At 46.9% G+C, this 6,443-nt stretch overlaps 1 protein-coding gene across 1 annotated transcript in view; it reads right to left on the reverse strand.

Moving 5' to 3' along the window:
* Window positions 1-3,099, reverse strand: part of HORMAD1 (HORMA domain containing 1) — a 96,469-nt gene extending 93,370 nt beyond the window's left edge. Inside the window, exon 1 of the mRNA XM_077464229.1 lies at window positions 2,993-3,099. The gene's annotated coding sequence lies outside the window, so the exon portion shown is untranslated. The remainder of the gene's footprint in view (window positions 1-2,992) is intronic.
* Between the last annotated feature and the right edge of the window lie 3,344 nt (window positions 3,100-6,443).

Consider the following 6,443-nt stretch of genomic DNA (forward strand, 5'->3'; position numbering starts at 1 on the left):
AAGATTACATTACACTGTATGTATACTGTGTGTTTCACTTTTTGAATTTGGCGCCGTTCTCCATCCCCGTGTGACGCAACGCTCACAGGGAACAGAGATCGGCTCCGTGATAGATCGAACGGAGCACGGCTCGCTCGTACAGCGGGGGGACATCGCTGGATCCAGGGGAGAAGGTACCGTATTTATCGGCGTATAACATGCACTTTTTTTCCCCTTAAAATCAGGGGAAAATCACGGGTGTGTGTTATACGCCGATCCTCTGCGATTTCTGAGCAATTTTTTGGCTCTGGGCAGCCTTCGGCCCTTCTCGCGGCTTTCGGCCCTTCTCGCGGCTTTCGGCCACCTTCGGCCCTTCTCGGCGGCCGAAAACCTCCCAGAAGGGCCGAGAGCGGCCGAAAGCCGCCGAGTACGTCCGAAGGCGGCCGAGAACTACCAGGCGCCGCCGAGATACACAGAACATCTCGGCGGCGCCATTTTTAAAAATAAAAGCTGACATTATCACGAAAAGCTGACAACGATGCACAAGGCTGCAATGATAGACAGGCTGACGCCAGACTCGGGAACACCGCCAGGGGGGTTAACAAGAGCCTGGAAGAGCTGAAGTTACTAAAAGAATCCGGTCTTGTGAATATCGCCAAGCAGGCTGAGAGATCCAGGTATCCTACAAGTGTTCTACAGCTTAGTTTCCATATGTGTTGCAACGTCTGTGACAAAGACTTTGTTCCTGAGTAAGCACCTTGTTGGCTGCTAGGCCTTGTGAGAGAAGGATTGTCTAACTTGAGTGTTCATCCAGCTGCGAATGGCTATTCTCTGGATGCAGTCAAAGTAAGCAAGTTCTTTAACGTTTTTTGGACTTTGACATTAAGGCTGCATTCACACCTGAGCGTAGCGTGTTTGAACGTTTTTACCGGAGTTTTGTCGCACGACAACGAGCGTTTTGTCACACTACAACGCGCGACAACGAGCGTTTTTTAACTTCGGCGTTTTTTTTCAGCCAATAGGAAAAATATTTTTTATCTGCTCATTTTTTCTTGAGCAGATACAGCGTCAAAACGCCCGTAGAAACGCTCGTTGTCGCGCTAAACGCTCGAATCGAGCGTTTCCATTAGTTTCTATGGGAATGAAAACGCCCAAATCAGCCCAATTCGCGCGACAAAAAAGGGTCCGGAACTTGTTTGAGCTTCAGGCGTATGGCTTCAGGCGACTTGGAGTGGAGATGTGAACCATCTCCATTGAGAATAATGGATTTTTTCCCCTCCAGCGTTTTGTAGCTTCAGGCGTAGGGCTACAAAACGTTCAGGTGTGAACGGGCTGTAAGAGTACTTGAATTTCCTTTCCAACCCTCTGATCCCAAGTTGAAAGACTGTTCAATGGTTGGAGTTTTGCAAATAAAATCCATTCAGGTGGATCTATTGTCACTCAGTCTCAAGTTACTGGGTCATCTACCACGGGACATCCTCTAGACGTGTCACATGGAGAACTGAAGGTAACGGTAAGCCCAAAAATAACCAGCAGCTTCTTCGGGGGTTAGTGCTACGCACACATTTCTGATAATTTTATGGAGAGGACTAAGAAGATAGAACCATGCCAATGGTGCATCAGAAAAACATATAGCACAGTGAGGAAGGTTTGTGGTCCAGGAACAAAGGACAGTCAAAATTAGAAGCGGCGACCCCCCCCCCCCCCCCCACAGTTGTGGAATTCCGGCCGCCCATGTACCGGAAGCAGTGCGGTCGCTTTATGGGGGGAGCTTGACTAATTTGCCTCTCAGCCCAGTCCGCCCCATAAGACTTATGGTACACTAACAGTGTAACGCAAGCTGGCGGGGACTCTTTCAGTGCTGCCCCCCTGCAAAGTGCTGCCCTAGTCCTGGGCCTTGACGGCCTAGGCCAGGATACAGCGTTGGCTGTCTGTCAATAGACGCAGCAGCAGGACTCGGGGAGCGCGCCCGCACGAGCGCCCTGAGGGAGAGAGTGGCTCACCATGGGGACACTCGAGAAGAGGAGGAGCAAGGAGCGCCGCCAAGGGAACAGAGAAGAGGAGGATGGGGGCCACTCTGTGCAAAACCAACTGCACAGAGCAGAAATTTTACATACTTTACTTCTTGTTTATATACCACCAATTTATTTTTAAAGGGGTTGTAAAGGTAAATGTTTTTTTTATTATATACACACACATTTTATATATAGTGTGTGTGTGTGTGTGTGTGTGTGTGTGTGTGTGTATATATATATATATATATATATATATATATATATATATATATATATATATATATATATATATATATATATATATAATGTGTATATGTTATGTAGGGGGACTCTTTATTTTATTAGCATTAACCATGCTGTCTGTCCATGTACTGTCCATTTATCACCATTAATAAACTGACATCTGGGTGTTCTGATGAATTTCTTGCACTGTAATCTCGTAAAGTCTCACCAGATTCCCGTATCGGGGGCCGTTCTCCACTAAAGCGATCTACAAAGCTTCATAAACAGGCAGACAGAGGAGAAAGATCTCCTCAGAGAATGAAGCGGTGACATTCTTTCGCCGCTTCATAAACTGGTCTGACAGGATCTCCAAACTACGGCCCTCAAACTGTTGTGGAACTACATGTCCCATGAGGCATTGCAAAACTCTGACATTCACAGACATGACGAGGCATGATGGGAAATGTAGTTCCTGAACCACTGGAGGGCCGTAGTGTGGAGACCCTACTATAGATAGACAAGTGTGCTGCTCAGGAGATATCTGTCAGGTGTGATCTCCCCCTCCCCCATACACACACAATCTTCTCTGATTCTCCTGTCACCTCAACCCTTCATCACATCACCTGCAATACAAATACTCCTCAACCCTTCTCCACATCACCTGCAATACAAATACTCCTCAACCCTTCACCTCATCACCTGCAATACAAATACTCCTCAACTTTGCAGCTTTCCTTCCTAGGAGACTTTTCTCAGAAAATAAAACCTCAGCTCACCTCCTCCCTCATGTAATGTGAGCAGCGGCCAGCCTGACAGGAGCTACAGAGAGCTCTGCCTCCCCATTCTCTCAGCACTCCACACTGGTGATTGGAGGAGGGGGAAGTTCAGTCAGAGAGACCAGAGACTGGAGGGAGGAGAGAGACAGAGGAGCTTTGGGGGAGGGGAGGGACACCTCTCTGTGTCTGACTCTCTTATGGCTCCAACAAGACAATAGCGGTCAGGTAACCCAGCCGAATGTGATAACTGTATATATATATATATATATATATATATATATATATACATACTACAGCATTCTAAGTAATCCCCCCTCACAGTCTCAGGTTGGGGTCATTATAGGGGGGAGAAGGCCTCGTGCCCTCCAATTACCTCACACAATTCAAAATGGCTTCCACCACCGTCTGACAAGGCGACCCCTGTGTCACGTGACTTTCCTCCACCCCCCCCCCCTGTAGCAGAACTAGCGACACCATGTGACTCCCCCCAACCCCGCAAATAGATTCTGCCATGTGACCTCACCTCTCTCTTCGCCCCGCCCTCCTTTATTCCTCACATGACCGTTTTCTCTTGCAGTGATGGCGGGAATGTGATTCCCTCAGGTGAGGAGGAGGTGTGCTGTATGGCTACTTCTCCTGCCCCCACCTGTGTGTCAGCGGTGCCGAACATTCCCCTCAGTGTGAGCGCCGCCCTAGTGGCAGTATGCTGCTGAATAATGTCATTACACAGAATATGAAGCTGTTCTGTTATCACACTGCCAGGACTACATGATAGTATAAAAAAAAGTAATAATTCACCTCATGACTTCCGTTGTTAGGCCCACAGTTACCCCCTCTGATTGCCTCCTCGATGTTATCCCCTTCCCAGTCAGTGTCAGTGTATTAAGGTCACTAGCGATGTCAGTAAGACCCCCTTTCACACTGGGACGGTGCGGGCGTTAGCGGTAAAGCAGCACCACTGTTATAGCGGCGTTATTCAGTCGCTAGCGGGGCACTTTTAACCCCCCCCCTCCCGCTAGCAGCCGAAGAAAGTCCTGCAAGCGCACCGCCCCAGTGTGACATCACTCGGCCTTTCACACTGGGAGGGGGGCTTGATAGGTGCTTTTCATGCGATATTTTTAGCACTAAAATGCCTGAAAAGCGCCTCAGTGTGAAAGGGGTCTTAGTGACTCTCCCAGATAGCGTCAGTTAGTGCCAGATTGCCCGCCATACTACCACAGTCCCACTATAAGGCTTAATGTACACGGGACGCTTTTTAACCTCTCAGCAGTAGTGCAGCAGTACTATTCACAGTATACACTGTACATATATGTTTGTGGTTGAATAACATTTCTAATCATATGGAGCGACTTAACTTGACAGCTAGTAACCAACGTTTAAAAACATCCGTTGTGCCGTGTTTACATGCCGCATTTAGCCACGTTTGCATCTAGAAGCGTTTTTACATAGAAAATTAGACATGTGCAATCCGTTTCATAACGAATCGGCACGCTTGACACCATCTGAACCAAATACAGTGGTGTGAAAAAGTGTTTGCCCCCTTCCTCATTTCCTGTTCCTTTGCATGTTTGTCACACTTAAGTGTTTCGGAACATCAAACCAATTTAAACAATAGTCAAGGACAACACAAGTAAACACAAAATGCAATTTGTAAATGAAGGTGTTTATTATTAAAGGTGAAAAAAAATCCAAACCATCATGGCCCTGTGTGAAAAAGTGATTGCCCCCCTTGTTAAAACATACTATAACTGTGGTTGTCCACACCTGAGTTCAATTTCTCTAGCCACACCCAGGCCTGATTATTGCCACACCTGTTCACAATCAAGGCATCACTTAAATAGGAGCTGCTTGACACAGTAAGGTCCACCAGAAGATCCTTAAAAGCTACACATCATGCCGAGACCCAAAGAAATTCAGGAACAATTGAGAAAGAAAGTAATTGAGATCTATCAGTCTGGAAAGGGTTATAAAACCATTTCCAAAGCTTTGGGAATCCAGCGAACCACAGTGAGAGCCATTATCCACAAATGGCGAAGACATGGAACAGTGGTGAACCTTCCCAGGAGTGGCCGGCCGCCCAAAATTACCCCAAGAGCGCAGCGACAACTCATCCAAGAGGTCACAAAAGACCCCACAACAACGTCCAAGGAACTGCAGGCCTCACTTGCCTCAGTTAAGGTCAGCGTTCATGCCTCCACCATCAGGAAAAGACTGGGCAAAAATGGCCTGCATGGCAGAGTTCCAAGGAGAAAACCACTGCTGAGCAAAAAGAACATCAAAGCTCGTCTCAATTTCTCCACAACACATCTTGATGATCCCCAAGACTTTTGGGACAACATTCTGTGGACCGATGAGACAAAAGTGGAACTCTTTGGAAGGTGTGTGTCCAAGTATATCTGGCGTAGAAGGAACACTGCATTTCATAAAAAGAACATTATACCAACAGTAAAATATGGTGGTGGTAGTGTGATGGTCTGGGGCTGTTTTGCTGCTTCAGGACCTGGAAGACTTGCCGTGATAAAAGGAACTATGAATTCTGCTGTCTACCAAGAGATCCTGAAGGAGAATGTCCGACCATCTGTTCGTGTACTCAAGCTGAAACGAACTTGGGTTCTGCAGCAGGACAATGATCCTAAACACACCAGCAAGTCCACCACCGAATGGCTGAAGAAAAACAAAATGAAGGCTTTGGAGTGGCCTAGCCAAAGTCCTGACCTGAATCCTATTGAGATGTTGTGGTATGACCTTAAAAAGGTCGTTCATGCTCGAAAACCCTCTAATGTAACTGAATTAGGACAATTCTGCAAAGATGAGTGGGCCAAAATTCCTCCAGGACGCTGTAAAAGCCTCATTGCACGTTATCGCAAACGCTTGGTTGCAGTTGTTTCTGCTAAGGGTGGCCCAACCAGTTATTAGGTTTAGGGGGCAATCACTTTTTCACACAGGGCCATGATGGTTTGGATTTTTTTTCACCTTTAATAATAAACACCTTCATTTACAAATTGCATTTTGTGTTTACTTGTGTTGTCCTTGACTATTGTTTAAATTGGTTTGATGTTCCGAAACACTTAAGTGTGACAAACATGCAAAGGAACAGGAAATGAGGAAGGGGGCAAACACTTTTTCACACCACTGTATGTTTATCTTGGTCTCATCAGACCACAGGACCCTGGTTCCAGTAATCCATGTCCTTAGTCTGCTTGTCTTCAGCAAACTGTTTGCGGGCTTTCTTGTGCATCATCTTTAGAAGAGGCTTCCTTCTGGGATGACAGCCATGCAGACCAATTTGATGCAGTGTGCGGCATATGGTCTGAGCGTTGACAGGCTGAACCCCTACCCCTTCAACATGTGCAGCAATGCTGGCAGCACTCAAACGTCTATTTCCCAAAGACAACCTCTGGATATGACGCTGAGCACTCAACTTCTTTGGACGACCATGGCGAGGCCTGTT

This window comes from Lithobates pipiens, unplaced genomic scaffold (assembly GCF_037356315.1).
Source record: "Lithobates pipiens isolate NorthernLeopardFrog02 unplaced genomic scaffold, aLitPip1_a1.2 Scaffold_30, whole genome shotgun sequence".
Taxonomy (NCBI): Eukaryota; Metazoa; Chordata; class Amphibia; order Anura; family Ranidae; genus Lithobates; species Lithobates pipiens.